This window comes from Toxorhynchites rutilus, chromosome 3 (genome assembly GCF_029784135.1).
Source record: "Toxorhynchites rutilus septentrionalis strain SRP chromosome 3, ASM2978413v1, whole genome shotgun sequence".
NCBI lineage: Eukaryota > Metazoa > Arthropoda > Insecta > Diptera > Culicidae > Toxorhynchites > Toxorhynchites rutilus.
This window is the reverse complement of record NC_073746.1, coordinates 104,326,460-104,348,806: the sequence shown is the minus strand read 5'-3', so window position 1 is coordinate 104,348,806 and position 22,347 is coordinate 104,326,460. Positions and strand designations below refer to the sequence as shown.

Sequence of the window (22,347 nt, the reverse complement as noted above, 5' to 3'; positions counted from 1 at the left end):
TCAACATTTTATGATCGGTTCCAATTAACTTCTAAAAAATCTCAGTAATGATTAAAAAGGTGGCATACGTAGAATCGACTGATTTGAGAATTGGCACAATTCTACCCTTTTTGAGGCAGTTCAGATACATTTTTGCACAATGGTCCAGGAGATGCATTTAAGTGGAAATTAGCATTTAGAGCTTGACAGTTATTCTCTTAGACAAAGTTGTTACTCATGATAGAGCGCTCGTTTTTATGTTGTCAGAAATAGGGTGACCAAAATTGTCGATGAAATAAAAAATCTAACTTTCTTATCTTTATAGATAGAGGTAAACATAGTTGGACAATGTTGTAGCCACAAGCATTTGATACATCTTTGTAGAACGAAGTTTTTCTCTATCTATTGAAATAACCGATACAGCGCCTTTTTTCTAAGTTACGTTAGAATCACCATGAAAAAAACTGTTTTTTTGCTCAAACTTTTATTGAAATATTTACATGCAAACTGTCTTCGAAAGAGTTTTAGAGCATACTAAGACAAACATTTTTCGATGCAGAACTTGTCAAAATCTCAACTTTACTCATAGTTATTGATATTTCTTCCCAGAAAACACGCTCTTTTCATTTGTTTGTCATTCTTCCTGGGGCAAACATAAAAAATGTTTGTTGACGGAATTTGGAAGAACAGATTTCACTCTATGTAATATGTGATTTTGAAAATTATATTATTTTTTGTGTTTGAGTAAATTAAAATTGAAATCACCAGTTTTTGGATGGAAACCTATCAATAAATTTGAGCAGGGTTAAGATAATGACATGTTCTGCATCGCAAAATACTGGTATTGATAAGCTCTAAAAGTCGTACGAAGTCCATTTTGACGTAGAATTTTAAATATAAAAGTTAGAGTAAAAAAACCCGTTTTTTCATAGTTACCCTAATGCAACTCAAATAGAAAGAGCTTAAAACAACTTTGTGGGAGATATTTTTTGTTTGGACAAAAACTGTCTTAGACAAAGTTGTTACATATGATAGAGCGCTCATTTTCATGTTATCAAAAATAGGGTGACCAAAATTGTCGAAAAATCTAACTTTCTCATCTTTATAGATAGAGATAAACATAGTTTAACAATGTTGTAGCCCCAGTTATTTTAAACAACTTTGAAGAACAAAGCTTTTTTCTATCTTTTAAAATAATCGATTTAGCGCTTTTTTCTAAGTTGCATTAGGGTGACCATGAAAAAACATGTTTTTTCTTTTATATTTCAAATTCTACATCAAAACTGTCTTCTTACGACTTTTAGAGCTTATCGATACCAACATTTTGCGATGCAGAACTTGTCTATATCTTAATCCTACTCAAAGTTATTGATGGTTTCTTACCCAAAAACTTATGATTTCAATTTTGATTTACTCAAACACGACAAACAACATAGTTTTGAAAGTCACACATCATGTAGAGTGAATATGCTCTTTCAAATGCCGCCAATAAACTTTGTCTACGTTTGCCCCAGAAAGAATGACAAAATATTGAAGAGAGCGTATTTTTTGGGAAGAAATATCAATAACTTTGAGTGAAGTTGAGATATCGACAAGTTCTGCATCGAGAATGTTCGTATTAGTAAGCTCTAAAAGTCTTTCGAAGATAGTTTGCATGTAGAATTTGAAATATAAAAGTTAGAGCGGAAAAATAGTTTTTTTCATGGTAACCCTAACGTAACATAGAAAAAAGTTGCTGTATCGATGATTTCAAGAGATAGAGAAAAACTTTGTTCTACAAAGATGTCTCAAATAATTGGAGCTACTACGTTGTCCAACTATGTTTGCCTCTATCTATAAAGATAAGAAAGTTATATATTTTTGATAACATAAAAATGAGCGCTCTATTATATGTAACAACTTTGTCTCGGACAGTTTTTGTCTAGAGCTTTAAATGCTAATTTCCACTTAAATGGATCTCCTGGGCCTTTGTGCAATAGATTTCTGGAAAGGAAACTACGTTCATTTTTATAACATCGGTTTATTTTCATATCCGCTCACTATTTTTCTATTCAGTTATTGTATGATAGAGAATGCTCAAATCAGTTTGACGGATATTAAAATGTTTTTGAAATAAATTTTCAGGCAAGTTGAGAATATATTAACGGATTTCAACGGACTGTTACATGCATGCTAACTCATTAGCGGGCTCATAGAATATTGAATTGAATTTCATTTAGAATTTTCGTACCATCTTTTCAGTTAATCATCTCCATCTCCATTCAGTTGATAGTTTTTGCTAAGAAAATTCAGCATTTTTTACATATATTTAGCATATGTGAATCCATTGACTGGCTTTTAAATTTCGTTAAATAATTACTTTCAATTTTTCATATATCGACGAGTTTAAACGCTTTAATTAGTCTTTTTATGAATTTTTGTTTTGTTTTGTTTAACATTTTAAGACAAAATTAAATTGCTAAAACCTCTGTAGAACGTTTCCTCAAAAATCTTTTTCCAACATTCATGTACAAATGGAAGCGTGTTATTTCCTAAAAAAGACCCAGCGTAATATCGTCTGAAACTCCAATTTCAAAATTCAAAGAGATAAACGATCACAGAACCATAAGAAACCATAAGCGAACAATCTCACACCGAAGGTCGATGCATCTTTAATCTCTTAATTGATTCTAATGCTCAATTTTTATTACACTTTAGATTACGACACCAAACCGCGCGAGGAAATGAGACAAGATCAAAAGCAACTAGCTGATTACTTTTCATTTTGGTTCCGTTAGAGAACATCAGCCCAGCGAAACCATCCGAACTGATTATCAGCTTTCTCAATGTTTCGCCATTTTCCCGGAAATAAAGATAAAATGATTGCTCAATGGCGGTTTCCCGTGCTGAGAGTCGCCATAATGAACTCACGCCAGAGGCGCGATGGTTTGATGGAATTGTCAATCATCATTAGAAAGGCGTGTTGGGTGCGCTGATAAAATTGGTTAATAAACAGGAATTTCACTCACTCACACCGAACCGAAGGCAGCACTCTCTCCGGAAAATCGATTTGAGGACGGCTGATTTTAAATGAGCCAGCCAGTCCGGCGGGGTTTTATGGTTTAATAATGAGGTGAACTATATTAAATTTAGCTAGTAATGTTATGCGAACGTAATCTGTAATTATTGTTTGGTTATGATCAATGCTTTTTCGATGCGCTAAATCGATATACAATATACAGGGGGTAGACAAAAAGGTCGGTCCATGGACATGTATGGTTTAAACTTGTTATATCGCTTTAATAATTTTCGTTTTATTAAATATTAAAGGTTCTCAGTCAGCTCTCCGACAACATTCCCAATCCCCACCGCTTAACATATCATCCTTACAATTCGGCGTCAAAAATTCGGCTCAGACCTCCTTGGCAATAAGAAGCCCGAAAATAGGTGAAAATTTCTGATTAGGTCATTGACAGAATTCGAAACTCTTTCGAAACAAAAAAATATAGTATATTAAAGTTTCTTTCGAATGGGACCATACTTAATGATTATGTTGAAACAAAATCGTTGAAATGAGAGTAAAATAGAATAACAGAAACGATAAATATTCTGTCAGCTGAACGAATAACATATTCCGGAAAGCAAAAGCATCGCATTGTTGGATTCCTCTGGATTAATGGATTAACTTCATCCGGAAACATTTTAGGCTGTTTTCGGAAACTGTAACTGGTTATCATGTCAGTAATCCCGAGCAGCTACCCTAAAAACGGCCAACAATTTCAACCAATCCGAGGCGAAGTTCTACGCCAGTGCCAAGCTGGAATCAAAACACAGTAGAAGGAAAACTTCGTAACCCATGCGGGGCCAAGACGTAACACACACACACACACACACACACACACACACACACGCTCACACAAAAAAAAACGAAAGTCCAAAATGAGATGATCCTCGCAGAAAGATATAAAAGTTTTTCTCCCATCCGTCCAGTGGACAAATGATGAAGCTCGACTAGTTGATAGTTCATGCTTTTCAGGTTTTCAAACATCCATTTGTATAAGAGAAAGAGAGCAAGGGAAATTTTGAACTTAGTGAAACACAACGAGGCGAAGAGTTTATCGCTGTATCGGAAGTAATTTGAGCAGGATTTAAACTTTTGTATACCGAAGTTATTGGGTTGTTGGGTGAGATGGGAAAAGTGAAAGAGTGAAACTGATAGATAAAACAAACTGTCGCCACAGTGACCGAACCGGGGCAAAACTCCAATCCATTATGTGTTGATGCTTATGGTATGATGTTTATCCTTAAGAGAGATGTTCTATTTTGCAAAGGCTAGGGTTAACTAGGATTAACAAAAACGAAAAATTAGCTCGGAGATTATTGTAAGGATTAGTGTTAGAAATATAATTTGCATTTGCAATCGTTTCTAAATCTCTACATTTTTTGTGATTTCGAAAACATCTAAATAGGTTTAACTTGAAGTCAAAATCAAACGAGCGAATATCATCTTTGCATCCGCTGATTATTTTGGAAACATAATCTAACCAGCCACTTATTAGACACGATCATTTTTAAACGGTTTTATTTAGCTTGCCCTGTAATCTGTTTGTATGTTTGTATGTTTGTACGTTTGTAACTTGTTTGTCTGTAGCGCTGACCCACATTAATAGAAATTTGACCCCCTTCCTGTTGACCGAGTGATCTGAAATTTGGAACACACCTTTATCTCTGTAGTCATTATAAAACTGCGTATTTCATGATTTTGAAAATCCAAGATGGCGGCCGCTACAAAATGACAGATCACATATTTTCTCAAAATGAAAAGGCTTGACTAGTAGAATACGGTTATTTAAGTAAAATGCAAATCCAAGATGGCTGCCACTATAAAATGGCTGACTAGATATTTTCTCAAAACTTCATCAACATGGGTATCAAATGAAAAGGCTTGACTAGTAGAATACGGTTATTTATGATAAATGTAAATCCAAGAGAGCTGCCACTACAAAATGGCGGACTACATATTTTCTCAAAACCTCATTAATATCGATATCAAATGAAAGGGCTTGACTAGTAGAACACCGTTATTCATGAAAAGTGCAAATCTAAGATGGCTGTCACTACAAAATGGCGGACTACATATTATGTCAAAACCCCATTAATATGGGTATCAAATGAAAGGGCCTAACTAGTGGAACACAGTTATTTATGAAAAATGCAAATCTACAATGGCTGCCACTCTCAAATGGCGGGCTGCATATTTTCTCAAAACCCGATTAATATGGGTATCATATGAAAGGGTTTGAATAGTACAGTAGATAATGAAAAACCCAAATCCAAGATGGCCGCAATCACAAAATCGCAAATTACTTTGTTAAACGGTTTTATTTAGCTTGAACTATTCGTATGTATGTTTGTATGTCTGTATGGTTGTCCCACATTAATAGAAATTTGACCAATAGGAACTGACCGAATTTATAAAATACCTTTGGAATTAGTTTATTAGATTAGATTATAGGCTGCAAGCCCGTTATCTTTCTTAAAAACTAAACATGGAAAATAAAACTCATCATAAAAACTAAACATGAAAACAGAAATAAAACACATCATCACTTATACATTTAGTGGACCTCTTAAAAATAATCGTAGTCTTCTTCGAATTTCTTCTGTTGTCATATCTATGGAAATCACTTCTTGCAGCATGTTAAACTCACGCATGAATCGAGTTGTAGGTTCGTGTTGGGTGTAATTTCTGGACCTCAGAGGTGGATCAAAAATTCTCCGGCGACGAAGAGAAACGGGGCTGGTGTTAAAATTTATCCGTTCGTAGAGACACGGGCTTCTTATCCGTCCGCTCAATAGTTTACAGAAGAAAGTCATATCTGCGATTCTGTGTCTACTTTTGATAGTATCCATGTCCACTAAACAGCAGAGATCTTCGTATACTGGCAGGTGTTCTCCTCTCCATCCTAAATTCCTCAGCGCAAACTTCAGGAACTTTTTCTGGACATTTTCTAATCTTTGGATATACAGATCGTATTGCGGTCGCCACACTACACTCGCAAAGTCGAGTTTAGACCGTACAAGGCTGGTGTAGATCTTCAGAATTACATGCGGGTCAGTGAATTCTTGCCAAAAACGACGAGTGAGAGCAAACAGTTGCAGCGCTTCCTTGACTATTCGTTCTAGGTGGAGGTTAAACGTGAGGGATTGATCCATCGTCACGCCTAAGTCTCAGACATACTCTACTCGTTGTAGATCCGTACCTCCTAGCCTATAGTCGAAAGTTATCGGCTGAGCTCTCCTGGTGTAAGTAATAACGGAGCACTTGCTGGGGTTTACACTCAGTCCGTTGCTCTCGACGAATCTCCGAAAATTGACTAAATCTTGCTGAAGAAGATGGCAATCATCGATGTTTTTCACGGGCAGGAAAATCTTCACATCGTCTGCGTATATGAGCACTTTTGCGTTGGCCAAACATGATAGTAGTTTATTCATGACCATGACAAACAGAATAGGCCCCAAATGACTACCCTGCGGAACACCTGAACTAACACCGAAAGACCTGGATGCGTTGTTGTGCACTTTCACATATTGTGTTCTGCTCTCCAAATACGTCCCAATCCATTCGAACATTTTTCCGTGAATGTCGAAATCAGCCACCGCGTGCATTATGCTGCTTATTCCTACTACATCGAAAGCCTTGCTCATATCTGTGTATATACAGTCCACCTGATACCCTTTAGATATATAATCCGTGACGGTAGAGCAAAATTCGCATAGGTTCGTCACAACTGACTTTCCTTTTACGAAACCATGTTGTGCTGCTGACACACGGTCGATAATACGTTCATAAAGGCGAGAGTAAACAAGTCGTTCAAATAACTTTGGCATCGCAGACTGGATTGCAACACCCCGGTAGTTTTCGACATCTGAACGTGGGCCCTTCTTATGGATTGGAGTAATGTGCGAGATTTTCCACAGTGGCGAGAAGTAGCCGGACGTAAGCGAATAATTGAATAGAGTAGTCAGGGATTCGATAAGTTCATCCCTGATTTCTTTCAGAAGTTTTGCGGGGAGTCTATCTGGTCCTGCTGACTTACCCGGGTCCAAATCCGATAGACCTTGATTCACTTCACGGTGCGAGAGAACCAACAGGTCATCGGTCCTGTCAATCGAAGAGTTGACGATTCTCGGTTGGTCATTTTGATGAACGCTCTTGAAATACTCCGCAAGGAGCTCGGCAGTCTCTTGTCCACAAGTTGAAGATCGGTTACCGTAACTTATCACGTCCGGAATTCCCCTATTTTTTCGTCTGCTATTCACGAATTTCCAAAACGACTTCGGGTTTTCCTTTATCCCATTCTGGATCCCAGTGATGTACACTTGATACGCTTCTCTGTGTAACACTTTGAACGACCGCAGCAGCTGTTTGTAAGAAGTAACATTTTCCGGATTTCTGTTCTTATGCATTTTTCTCAACGCTTTTCGTTTGCCCTTGAGAACTCGAATAACAGCTGATGAAAACCATTCCGGGTACGGGGTTGTCGATCTCGGGTAGACCCTATTAAAAGGGGCAAACCTTGCGAAAATGGTGAACAGCACGAAATACAGCGACATAACGTTGAAGTCTACACTGTTGCATACAACTGTAGAACATTCGAGTCCGCAGTGAAAAACATCGATTGAGTTAAGAAACTCAAACATTGATGTGGCGTGCTGCCTATAACTTTCTTCATCACGTTCAAAATCCGCTGACGATATGAAGATTTCATTCCACGGAACACTCCTTAGTGCTGCTTTAACCAACGTCGCGTCCATTAAGTTGAGATTTAAGTGCCTCCTGAACTTCTCAACTTCCATTTCGCGCAGTGTAGCAATAGTGATCATGATTTGCATAGCGAAGTGGTGAATTTCGTGCTTAATAATCGGGTCTGTCACAACAACTTGACATAATTCGGTGTCAGTGGTGAACACCAAATCCAAATATTTATTGTTTTGATTCGGTATATCACAAACTTGCATCAGTCCAGACGACGAGAATCCATCAACAATGGCTACTTCACTTTGCGAAACAATTCGCTCAGGTAAGAGAAACGAATAATCCCCTTCTTCGATATACTGATTCCAATTTAAATTCGGTAGGTTGAAATCTCCACTCACGAGCACAGTGTCACCCGGCTGAACGATGCTCATAACGGAGTCAACAAACACAACAAACGAGTGGTAACGAGCGATATTCGAGGTAGGTGGAATATATCCACAAAACAAAAATACATTTCCATTCACTGTTTTCAGTTTAACACAGATCGCTTCATTGTTTTCAGCTCGAGCAACCTCTGTACTGATGATGCGACGATGGACCGCAACAAGCACCCCGCCGCCAGTTCGCTTATCGCTATTAAGCGTGTTTCTGTCGCAACGATAGACCGAAAAACACGAAGGAAATAGTATACCGTCTTGTACAGAAGAGTCCAGGTAAGTTTCCGCAAATGCATAAGCATCGTAGTCTAGTTCTAGCGATGATAAGTATAAATGTTTCTGTCTTTCTACTCCTTTGATGCTGTTCATATTTTGAAAATATATGCTAATTACTGTTTTCTGTTCCACAGGGTTTCCCACGATCAGCGGAGCAACAGGACGAAACTCTATTCCATCGGTAACAACAGATAGAGTAGGTAGACTTAGGACATTATTGTTTACAATACGCATAATATTCGCTTCATAACCCATTTCAGATTCCTCACACAAATTTCCGTTATTGCTGCATCGCAACCGTCGGCTGGATGGGAGCAGCGAGCGGTGTGGAGAAACAGTCCCGCTGCTGCGATGGACTATCTCGTCGTCGCTCGTCTCGAAAAATAGTGTTGTTACGTTCGGTACCCACAAACTCGCGGAAATAAATTCCCTTTTGCCAGCTTGTTGGCTGCATTGCTCTTTCCTTCCACTTCATCCCCACTCCGATCTTGAACGATATGAAGGAGAGTTGATTGAGATCAACTCCTCTTCGAACCAACTTGATCTCTTCAACCGATTCATTCATTTCTAGATTCCGCTGTACGAGACTTGAGATCTCCTCCACAGTGGCGTGTGGAGAAAATCTCGATAAAAACAGCCAGAATTTAGGTTCTCGTGCAGCGGTATACACGATTGGAACGGACAAAGCGGGGTCCAACTCTTTGCTACCACAAAGCGTACGGGTGGCATCCTCTTCGACCTGTGGCGGGTCGATTTGGATGCGAGGACGCTTTGTTGACCTTGGTTGAACTATCGGCCAGGGCGAGCGGTTAGAGAGACCTTGCTGCTGTTGTTTTTCTGCAACTTCGTTTATTCTGTCTGCATTTTTCTTTATCTCACCTCGCAAGCTTTCAAGCATCTGACTGTGTTGACCGACAACCGCCTGTAAAAGGTCGTTCGTGGAGCTCAGAGCATTGCGGAAGCGAGCGTTACTCATCAACTTTCTACAAGATGGGCACATCCAAAATATCATTGAGCTCGATCTGATCTGAGCCCACAGGTCCGCGCTTAGGTGTGAACATTTTAGGTGGAACGTGGACTTGCAGAATCCTTGGCAAGAAACGACGTCGTTCTCGTCAGTGATAGTGATAGCACAAGCATGACAGCGCTCCTCCATTTCACACTACCGATTCTGCTTCTCCAAACAATAAATTCGAAAAGATTCCGAGGTGCACGGGTATGTAGGACGTTGTATAATTATCAGAGCACAAAACTACGATTCTAAAACTCGAAAACACTTAAAAAATCGAAAACCAAAATATAACAAAACAAAGCACGACTGTAACAATAACAATCTTTATCTCTGCTGTCATTTTAAAACTGCTTATCTTGAAAAATTCAATTTGGCCGCCGCTACAAAATAGCTGATTCTATGTCATCTCAAAAAAAAAAGGTTGATTGAGATATGTGTATCAAACGAACGAACTTGACTTGGAGAACACACTATGTATTTTCTGCAATCCACTCAATATCGTTATCAAATGAAATTTTTTGGCTGATAGCTGATATACAATACAATGGTTTTATTGTAGATAAATATTCTAATGAAACAGATAATGTACTAAAAACTAGAAAATAAAATAAGTAAAATAATTTTTTTTAAGTTAAATGGTTTGATTGTGACTAAACATAACAATGCTAGAAAGCTAGAAAATAATTAGGCAAGTAGCAGTTAGTAGTTATCACACCTCTTCTTCATTAGTCTAGGACATTGATAAGACTAAAATAAAATCGTGGGGCACGTTGGATTTTCATTATCCACAAATAGCGACTTGCTCATATGTCCCACGATTGTATTTTAGTCTTATCAATGTCCTAGACTAACGAAGGAGAGGTGTGATAACTGCTAACTGCTAAGGGTGTGTCACATCAAATTGCATCACGGAAAAAACGCTGTAGAAATTTAATTTTTAGGAATTATATCTTCAGCTTTCGCTTATAATCAGATAAGAGTGTATAGATCACGTTGGCCATGCTTCACTGTCAATTTTTCGTAAATTTGGAAAAATGTCGTCGAACGAAAAAGAGCGTCGTGAATTAATCCTGCGCACTCATTTCGAGAATCCGGAGTTGTCACATCAGAACATCGGTAATATGCTGGGAATCGTCCGATCCACGGTCAGCAGAGTACTAAAACGATACTTCGAGAACCTAACCATCGACCGGAAGGTGAAGAACGGCAAAAATGGATGCTCCGTCAGTGAAAAAGATCACAAGCGCGTAGTTAAGCAGTTTAGACGTGATCCGAGAAGTTCGGTCCGGGATGTCGTCAATAAGCTGAATTTGTCAAGTTCATTTGTCCAGCGGACCAAACAGCGGGAGGGCCTGCGTACATACAAGGTTCAGAAGGCTCCTAACCGCGACGAAAGGCAAAACATGGTGGGGAAGACGCGAGCCCGGAAGCTGTACACCGAAATGTTGACGAAGCTGCATTGCCTGGTAATGGACGACGAAACCTACGTCAAAGCGGACATTCGTCAGCTGCCGGGCCTGTTGTTCTTCTCCGCAGAGGACAAATTCAGCGTTCCGGAGGAGATTCGCAAGCAGAAACTATCCAAGTTTGCCAAAAAGTACATGGTGTGGCAAGCGATCTGCTCTTGCGGAAAGCGGAGCGCCCCCTTCGTGATGACCGGCACGGTAAACGGGCAGGTTTACCTTAAGGAGTGCCTACAGAAGCGCTTACTACCACTATTGAAGCAGCACGAGGGCCCGACCATCTTCTGGCCGGATCTCGCTTCGTGCCACTTTTCAAAGGACGTGTTGGAGTGGTACGAAGCCAACGGGGTCACCTTCGTGCCAAAGGAAATGAACCCGCTCAACGCGCCGGAGCTTCGCCCAATAGAGAAATATTGGGCGATTATGAAGCAGGCCCTCCGGAAGAACCCAAAAGTTGTCAAATCGGAGGTGGACTTCAAGAGAAAATGGATTTCTGTTCAAAAAAAAAAATACAACCTGACGTTTTACAGAACCTTATGGACGGGGTAAAGAGGAAGGTGCGAGCATACGGGCTTGGGCTCGAAGTATGAATAAAAAGAAAATGCCAAAAGTTGTTTAATAGTTTTTATTTTACTGTCTAAAATTTTCAAAAGGATCGGTCTACTGGGCGAATTTCTACAGTGTTTTTTCCGGGATGCAATTTGATGTGACACACCCTTTACTTGCCTAATTATTTTCTAGCTCTTAGTACATTATTATGTTTAATCACAATTAAACCGTTTAACTTCAAAAGTTTTTTTTTACTTATGAATAAATCATATGTTACAAATATGAGTTTACATTAACATATAATACACAATTCGGACAAAGCGATTGAAAATAATGTAAACGGCATACATAAACATGTCTTCAATATTTAATGCTGTGATTTCCCTGTTTTATTCATTTGATAGCGAAATAGAAGTTCGAGGCAGGGCACAAACGAGGTCTGCTCAAAAAGTATCGCGAGATTCCAATTTACGCGGGTTACGTATATTCGATTTCAGATTTTTTTTTGTGGCATTATGTTGGTACTCATGTATCTCACCTATGCTGACAAGTACGGCTATTTTGAATGTTCCATTAACTTTTGACAACTGCTTTTCTTACACGTGTTTTGGTTCATCTTCGATTTTTGCCTATTGCCTATCTCTAGTGAACTCCCTTTGTAGTGTTGAAGGAAAATCGGATATGGCTATGGAAATGCTTAATGGAATGGGATAGAGTGGACCACTATATCTACAAAAGGTATTCTAAAAGTATCGCGTTTTTTTGTATACCCACGGATTACTTATATTCGATTTCAGTTGTTGACGTGCTCGGGCTTCCGGCACGCTTTGCGTCGTTTACATCTTTTCGACTCTCCGAGAACATTTTTTCGAACTCCGATAAACGTTGTTTCGCTCCAAGGTAGGTTCACCAGATGTCACAATCAACATTCGGACTTAATTTCGTTTTTCACACAAGATTTGATACAGAGTCTTTGATCCATTTTTGCAATAGGCAAAAATCGAATATGATTCGAAACACGTGTAAAAAAAGCAGTTGTTAAAAATTAACTGAACATTCAAAATAGCCGTATTTGCCGTATATTGAGAGACATGAGTATCAACATAATGCCACAAAAAATATTTAGATTCGAATATACGTAACCCGCGTAAATTCGAAAGTCGCGATACTTTTTGAACATACCTCGTACATGCCGCTACTGTTCTCATTTGGAACATTAATAACTATAAAATGTATTTCTCTGTCGGGATTTGTCAGAAATAGTATAACGTATTCTATTTCTACCAGGGTAAAAGATGAGATACATTGGGGGAAAGTTGATCTACACACATGTGAAAGTTTGAAATTTGATTTTAATTATTAACTCAAACATTCAAAATCATTGGCTTATTAATACTCCCACGCATCGGTCGACATTCCAAAGAAAATTCGCCCCTTTCCGCATTAAGGTATTATAACTATTGGAAGCGACAGGCATTCCATCGTGACGTAAAACAGAATCCCAGTATTCTCACACATAACTTCGAGCCGAATACCCTCATGAATTCCATTTAAAATTGTGCAAATTTTACACCGCTCGAAAATTATTACGGTCGGCTTTACATTCGTGGAGTTTCCTGCCTGCCTGCCGTGGTATTGTGGATGATGCAAATTGTCCGCATGCTTCTTGGGAAGTGTTACGTGGGCGAAGGTAACCATAATGGAACGAAGGGGATACAGACAACATATTTGCACCGGGGTTTAGCCACATTCAGATTCGGGCCGGAATCTGCTCCGGTGGTGACTTCCGTCACGAGCCAGTCATTCCAGAAAGGTCAGCACTGATCGCACACGTTGTCAACAAGTGATACGAGTGGGATAATGGCATTATGTTTCCCGGAGGGTTATAATATCCTTATTTAGGGTATCAAAGTCGATAAGAATGTGTCAGGAAACAATTTTTTGCCATCTACATATCAAATGTTCGCTGGTAAGCAAACACCAGCAAATGACAAAATGACTAATTTTTGTTTTAATGTGTTCCTCAAATCACTGGAGATTATTCAAGAGGAATGCGTTATTTGTGAAGAATAATCGAATCCAAAAATAGAAAAATTCAATTTCATAAAAATGAACTAAATAGTGTATGGTTTAAATCATGCCGACGATGTCTCAAAATTGACAAGTGTTTAACGCAAGGTTACCATCTCTACAGAATAATCTGTATTTATTTTTCAGTCTTTTTGAAACCAAGAATCTGTAGATACAGATAACAGTTTTTTTAGGTTTCCATACAGATACAGATTCCATACAGATTTACATGAAAATGAATCGCCCAAAAGGGTTATCAAATTCGAGTAAAGATTGTCCGATTTGAGTTGGGTTCCCTCCGTAGATCAATGTAACGGTGAGAAAAAAAAAATTTTTTTTTTTTGAAAATTTTGAAGGAAAAAGGAAAAAAACTGAAGATAAACTGAACAATTTGAAACTTTTCTCGAGCGAGCGAGTAATCAGATAGAGTTAATTGCAAATTATAGAATGATATTTATTTTCTATTGTTGAGTTTCAGACTTTAAAATTCATTCGTGTCTAGCAGTGACAATTGCCAATTGAAAGATTGATCCATAAATTTTCTGGAATTCAAGCCACGAACGTCCGCTTTCTGGAAGAATGTTCAGAAGTATTCATATCAAAAACTCAATTTTGGGCAGGACAAAGTTAGCCGGGTCAGTCAAAAAAACTTATAAATTTAATTTTTTGCGGTGGTCTTAAATTTCGACATGTTTGTCGTACTGATCGCAATTATTTTTACTTGAAGAAGCAGTGATGTACTACTTTGTAAGATGAACAAGATTTCTTTATTTTTGTAAACTTCTGATTAGTATTTACTAAACAATGTTTTTATGCTTATGATTAAAAAATATTTGCTATAATTCTTCTTCGCGTGATATCTGTCGCATGTATCACCGAAATAATTAGTTTGTCGCCTTTCGTCTTTTATCTTTCTGTTTGAACATACAAAACAATGCTCTTTACATCCATACAGTGCTGCAATACATGGAGTTTTCCATTAATCCTTTCCCTGACCACGGATGAAAACTTTTATTTATACTGAGTACCGTTATCTATTATTCATAGTAGCACCGTTTTGGTTCGTGAATAAGTTCACTTGAGTTAAAAATTCGTTTAGAAAAAGTGTGAACTGATACATTGTTGCATAAATTTTAATATAAGTATACTTCTTTGCTATAGTGACTGAGAGCAGACAAATGACCGCAAAGAGTTAATACAGATTTCGACACAGATTTTCTGAGAAAAAAAAACGCAGATGAAAAGATTTTTGAGACCGAAAACACAGATTTTATTATGGCAACCCTGGTTTAACGGGGTTCACTTGAGTACCATTAATGAGAACCTCAGATATCAACGTTCTCATTTTCATAGAAAATCATTATGAAATCCTTCACTAGCAAATAGTTTTATAACCGAGCTAAACTCCCATTGCCTCCGGGAAAAAACAAAAAAAAACCTTATTTAGTTTGCCTGGGTCCCTCCTAAAAACTAAAACTATTGTCGCGGAGAAGTTGCTCTGTTGTTTCGCAACTATGCAGAACTATTTATCGCTAGTCCCCCGCAAAAGTTTCCCTCCCTCGAAACCGAGGATGCAGCGGTAGCCAAGAATAAAATTAACAACAGCGGAGCATCATTATCAGCAGAACCAACAGAGCAGGAAATAAAGCGGCTATGTGCCCGCTGGCAAATGCACTTCTGTCCTCTAGTTCATTACCAGCATACGGAACATGGAACTGCATTTTCCGGAATAACGGTGGCAGCAGAAAGTTAGCAATTTTCAGCTATTTTAATTAGATTTATACGGCTGTTAATAGTTGTTTGAGCTGAATGGTGGCTGGGAGGGGGCGTACAGAAGAACGGTTAGTAAATTGCGTTTGCGATATAGTTAATTGTAGAATCTTTTCATTTTGGTTTATGCTGAATGTTAAACACCTCTCCTTAATAAAGATACTACCAAATGCAGAAACGAAACTCAAAACCACGTAGGACTTATACTCGCAATCAGCAACTGTACCCAGGAGATTCTTGCACCATCGCCTGTTCTGGACAGATAACGTGTCCTCGCTTCGGTGAGCAGGGTTTGCTCTAGAAATACCATCATCAGCCTGTTGCTCGCTGGAAAGCACCCATTAACAAGCAAGCTCACTTACAGACTACTCGAGTTACTGCTACTCATTTGCTGCTTGATCCAACCAAAGAGTACAAAGTTATCTCTCGGATCCCCATTCCAAGTGAGACACTTTGTTCCGGGCAGCTCTTGCAGACAGGGAGGGATCAAACTGGAGAAGAAGTACTGAATTCGTATTTGCACTGGAAACATTAGGATTTTCAACTTGCAAGAATTTACAGAGGAATGTTCATCCCTTGGCTCAAATGCCAATGTAAATAGTCTAATCTTTGGCTGGCTAGCAATGGTCCTGAAGTGAGTCTGTTCGGAGGTAATTACTGCTAATGTGGATTTACACCTTGCTTTTGTACGGATGTGACTATTCAGACGTATGCGTCTCGATGGAATACTTGAGCGCTGTGTTATTTTCTTAGAGATTCATTATGAATGTCTTTATATAGTGCAATTGCAAATGAAATCGAACTAAAAATGCAAAAATATAAAAACTTGTCGTTTTGATTCGAACGAAAGTTTGTGTTCCGTTCGGGTTGGAGGAAATATGAGTTTTCCACAGCATTTGAGAATTTTTTGACTCAAGTGTAACTTTTGAAAAAGGCTTATCGATTTTTAGAGAAATCTTTGATTAATATTTAAATAAATTTGAGTCCTATCGAAATAGTGTCTTGAAAAGCGTTATAGATTATTGATGTCCAAACGTGAAAAATATATACACTGAAAAAAAAATTTTTTTTATTCACAAAAAAAAACTTTGATTTGCAATATCTAAGATAAATATTTTTAACTTTTTTTTTCTAAATTTTTTCTCATAACATAGAGGTCATGTAGAAAATTTAAATAATGGGTACAAGATGGTGAAACTATTTTTGACATACTTTGTGGAACATCGAATTTTCTATGAATTTTCGAAACTGTACGTTGTGTTGCGATTTGTTCGAACTTGGTAAAATTTGTTGGATTATCGGAATTTTAATTTGTCACACAGAACGATGTTGGCGAGTGGCTTTCTTTATTCTAACTGATCTCTATTTCGTTGTTTATAACAATTCGTATTCATGGAATATAATTCAAGGTAGGTGACTTATGTGCTATAATATACGTATATAAGGTAAGTATATGTGTATATAAAGGTAGGTATTTCATTTATATCATTTCAGAGGCGAACCAGCCCAGGAGGCTGAAAGCCTCTCAAATAAAGAATTAAAAAAAATTTATATCATTTCATTTCAGGTTCTTATATGTTTCTTTTGAGGTTCACAGATTATTCTCATTTCAGCAGGATCCACAACACGTTGTTTTGCCATATACATAATTTCTGATTAATATTTTGGTTGTAAAATAAAAAATAGCATACAGGAACGGAGTGCTATAGACAATGACCGCCGACAAAATTATAAAAAATAAGAACGATTCATTTTCATAAATCAATGTATGTAAAAATGCACAACTGTATATGCAATTTGCATAACTTGGTTGGACTTGAGTCGAACAGATTACACAATGCAAAGATGCGATCCGTTCGGTTAATTCTGACTTGATCGGATTTCTGAGTAGGGGTGAATAGTTGATCAGTAAATGGATCTGAAGTTTCAGGGAAAATTAAACTATTGATTTTATCGATGATATTTTGTACACTAAGATTGTGCATGAGGTAATCCTCGTTTCAGCCATTCGACTGAATACATCCAGCAACGTGTAGGACCGAAACGTGTGATGTCGTAATGGCAATAGCAAAGGCTGTGTCGACGTTTCTCATGATAGCGTCTAGCAAGTGAATGTATTCTTCCTCACGCCGCTTCTGTTTATAGTGTAGGAATCGCGTAAAAAAGTCGACCAAGAATTGTATACTACAAAAATTCCATGTTTCGAAAATTCATAAATAATCGATGTTCCACAAAGTTCGTCAAAAATAGATTTACCATTTTGGACTCTTTTTAAATTTTCTACATGACTTTTATTTTATATGAAAAAAATTAAAAAAACATTAAAAAATACATATATAAATAAAAAAAAAAACAGGAAATGGGTAATATCGGTGGTATAACCGCTAGGTTGACGTAGGACTATCGTTGATTTAGTGATCATTTGTATGAAGTTTAATCTTAATCCATTCTAAATGAATGAATAAATGAATATTTTGGGGGACTTTGGGGAAAAACGAGAGCGTTACGTTAGATGCACAAGGTTTTATGCATATAATATTGGATACGAAAATATTCTACTGATGGGGAAGAATAATCTTCAGAAACTTTCCTGTTAATTGCACTTGAATGAAAAATCACAAAACGAAATGCAATTGATCACAGTATTATATGAATAAAAAACATTGAAATTAACTCTTTCACTATGGGGTCTCCGTAGCCACATTGGTTGCGCGTTCGCTTAGTAAGCGATCGATCGTGAGTTCAAAACTCAGGGCCCCCATTGACCATCTTTGTGTTGTTACAGAATAACTACGTCCACGCAACAATCATCAGCGATGGAGATCGATCCACGGTCGAAATAAGATCGATTCATCCATACAACTGCTCTGCTCTGCAGAAATATCGGGCTGCTGTTCTATAAATAACTCAACAATGGATCAACGACTGTCTCCGCTGTCCAGTCTTAACTGTGGATAATGGAAGAACAGATAGAAAAACTCTTTTGCAATTTGCAATGGTATAGAAGGGAATACTCTAACGCCGAAAAATGGCAACTGTGTAATGTGCTAATTATAGATATGATAAATATGTGACATGTACACGATTAAAATTCGGCTCTGTTACAGCTAAAATGCTAATGAGCCTAAAATAAACAAAAAGGGATAAAAAAAACTCTTTCACTTGAATGTAATTTTTAATTTCTAGAGGAACTGGCAGATTATTTTTCAGCAACGATAACATCTTTCCGGAATTTGCTCGATGCTGGATGGCAACTAAACGAAAAAAGTTCCGCGCGTGTATGTGTGTGTGTGTGGCGGCTGCTCCGATGTCTCAAGCAGAACCGTTTTTCGATGCTGATACTCTGTTGGTCGCCTTCTCTTCTCCTGATGGATCGGATTTTCTGTCCTCTCTCACAATTCCAAACAAACTGAATGCGTTTCAGGTCAGGTCATGCCAAGGAATGAATCCCTCGATACCTCGTCGCTCGTTCAGCTCGTTCAGTAACAATGTTGTCTTTTCGATGTCCTCATGAAAAATGAATGCATGCATTTCACCACCAGAATATCGCTTAAGTATGCTTTTCGCCCGTGATTGAATCAAGAGCAGGTGTGGTTTACGATGACAATTTGGAAGGCAAACTAGAGGCGAATGAACTCTCTTAGTTTGAAACTTTCAGCGACTGAGCAATAATCGTTTGAAAATTATATGATTTTCGCGATGCGAAATATTTTCCGTTGCGCGCGCATCCAATATTGGATACAAAAATATCCTACTGATGGGGAAGAATAATCTTCAGAAGCTTTCCTGCTAATTGTATTTGATTGAAAAATCACAAAACCAAATGTATTTGGTTGCAGTTTTATATGAATAGAAAACATTAAAATAAACTCTTTCGCATGAGTGTGTTTTTCAATTCCAAGGGGAACTGGCAGATTATTTTTCAGCAACGATGACATCTTTCCAGAATCTTCTCGATGCTGGATGGCAACTAAACGAAAAGAGTTCCGCGCGTATATATGTGTAAGTGTGGCGGCTGCTCCGAATTCTCAAGCGAAACCGTTGATGGCATCACTCTCCTCCTGATGGATTCCCTTCTGGCCTAAGGTGCACAAACAGAAGGGTCACCATCTGTCCTGATTTAGCAGGACATGTCCTGATTTTTAGATCTATTTGGGGCGCCCTGATTTATTTCTCACAATCTAGCCTTTGTCCTGATTTGCATGAAAAATTCAATTTTGTTGCAAAATCAGAACTATTTCCAGTGTATCATGTTTTTGAGTAAAATCTTTTTTGATGAAGACCAAAGTTTTGTGAGCATATAAAAAATAGGCGTTGGATCTTCCACGAGAGCTTTCAACTATTTTCATTTATAGATTTTGTTTCACTGGCCACGGTGATGTTTTTGTGTTTTGTCTCGACATTCCAAGTTTTTTTTCCATAGCGGGTTTTCGATTTAGTCATTTTGTTGAAACAGAAGTTTGAAATCAACAATGAAACATTACAGGTAGATCTGATTAGAAAAAGCATATCCAAACACCGAAACCTAGAGGCGAATGAACTGCAAAGTTTAAAGCCTCTTAAAAACAAAGAAAGAAGAAAGAAACACCGAAACATGTTCAAAATGTTCGATTGGTACCCACTTCCAAATCCATGTGGTGCAGAAATCCAGCCGATCAGAAAATTTGGGTTGTAGAATTTGGGTTCACAACAAAATTGTGTTTCATACCTGTGGCTTGTACTTCGCTACTATTGCACTTGATGTTCGATGACTCTGAAAAATCTCCGGTGCTCGTAAAAAGATGTGTTTTTATTTATTTATATCTCAAAGATTCAAAATGGTTTTGTCATAATCGTAACTGTGACAGTTGTCCTGATTTTCAACTCCGACCAGATGGTATCCCTAACAAACAGGCTCTTGGTGACACCGTTCATCTGCGCTTTCATGATGAACGAATTTAGCTTCACCAAAACAGCGACAACATGCTCCAATCGCTGTTCAATTATAAAATTGAAAGCAATTTTAAGGCTATTGAAATAAGTTTTTGGATGAAAAAGTAACTTGTATATAACGCGTAGTCATTTTATCTTTCGAATGAAGTATTTATCATACCATTTCGTTCAGTTGTTTAGGAGCCATTAACGCTCAAAATCTCGGTCTCCGGCGTAACGCTTTCGTTTTCGAAACTTTGATTTTTTTTTTATTTTACCCTCCCTGATCCCCACACCAATGGGCTCAGCAGAGCCCACTGGTAGTGGACACTTACTATCATTTATAAAAAAAAAACGCGGAGAGTATAATTACAGACAAAGAAACAGTAAAATCCCAGTGGAACATAGTTCCTTTGAAGGGATTCACGAAAAAATACAAAACAAAATTTAACAATGATAACGTTTGATAAAAACTAAAACATAGGAGAAAAAAAAATAAAAATAGAACTTCATGGTTGGATGATTGGCACACTTAAAGGAAATATTCGCTTACGTTCCTGTTTATATATTGTTTAAGCTTACTTTTAAAAATATTGCTGTTAGTTATGGACTTCAAGTCATTAGGAAGTCTATTAAACTTTGATGGACCGTAGTTTATAATACGTGTAAGACCCATGTTCGTGCATGCTCTGCTTCTCATTAGTTCATTGGCATTTCTAGTATTGTGATGGTTAACTTGAGTCGAAAAATTTATGTTTTGGTGAAATTTGCTATTGTGTAAGGTATTATGTACAAACATGATTGTTTGTGAATCACACAAGCCTAAAATTGGAATGATTCTGTGTTGTATACTAGTATAGAGCGCACCTGTCGGATGTAAGAAATGTAGATTAAAGATTATTTTTACACATCTATTCTGCAATGTTTGTATTTTTTAAAGTTTTGGCTTAGCAGCATGACCCCAGACAATTATTAGATATTGAAGAATGGAATGAATACATGCGTAATAAAATCGCAACAACGCATCTTTGGGAACGAAACATCGTACTCTTTTCATGAGACCACATAAAGTTGAAACATTACTCGATACGTGGTTTATGTGGGTGTCCCAAGAGAGACGTGAGTCTAGATGTAGCCCTAAGTATTTGAATGATGCGACTTTTTCAATTGTTAAGCTGCAGACAGACGGATCAGGATATTGGAAGATTTTTTTGCGTGGCGAATGAAAAACCATATACTTTGTATATGCCATAGTATTCAATTAGTAACGCTAAATCTGCTTCCATGTCTACTACTATGGATTGAGTATTATGGCGAGGATAGAATAAAGTCGAATCATCCGCAAATAGTCTTGGTCTTGGTGTACCATGAAGCTTTAGGTTTCCTAGGTCATTGATATAGATTAAGAAAAGCAAAGGACCTATGGGGAGGGGAACTCCTATGTCGATTGGGCACAAGCTACTGCGAACACCGTTGATTATAACGAATTGTTTTCGATCACATACATAGCTTTTTATCAGATCATTGGCAACTCCTCTAATCCCGTATTGATACAGTTTTTTCAGAAGAACTTCATGGTTCAGGGTGTCGAAAGCTTTTTTAAGATCGATAAATAAGCCCCCTACGATCTTCTTTTGATCAATTTCCCTTATCAATTCATCAACAAGCTCAGTGATAGCGGTCATTGTACCACAGCCTTCCCGGAAACCGTACTGATATTTGTACAAAGCATTGTTGGCAGACAAAAAATTCACAAGCCGACTTGTTAAAAGTTTTTCCAAAATTTTATTGAGGACCGATAATGTACAAATAGGTCGGTAATTCGAAGGATCACAGGTGTCCCCGAATTTGAACACTGGCGAAACTTTGGCGACTTTTAAAGCATTTGGATAACTTCCAGTAATGATTATTTTATTGAAAATTTCAGAGATAATTTCAGAAAACCGACTTATGTTAGCTTTGATTAAATCTGCTGGGAAATTATCGTAACCTTTACTTTTCTTAGAGTCCAACTGACTTATCAAGATTTTTACTTCGTTAACGCTAGCGGGCCTCAGAAAGATGGAGCTACTCATACTTTTGACAGATTTTAAATAATCGTAAGAATTAATAGATAATTTACTTGCCAAATTACTACCA

General features: G+C 37.7%; 1 long non-coding RNA gene across 1 annotated transcript; it reads left to right on the top strand.

The window, feature by feature from the left end:
- The first annotated feature begins 7,890 nt into the window (after positions 1-7,890).
- On the top strand, positions 7,891-8,931 carry LOC129779686 (uncharacterized). Its single transcript, XR_008743737.1, has 5 exons — positions 7,891-8,042; positions 8,101-8,200; positions 8,283-8,433; positions 8,568-8,629; positions 8,694-8,931. It is a non-coding gene; the product is annotated as an uncharacterized LOC129779686 (long non-coding RNA).
- Positions 8,932-22,347: the final 13,416 nt, after the last annotated feature.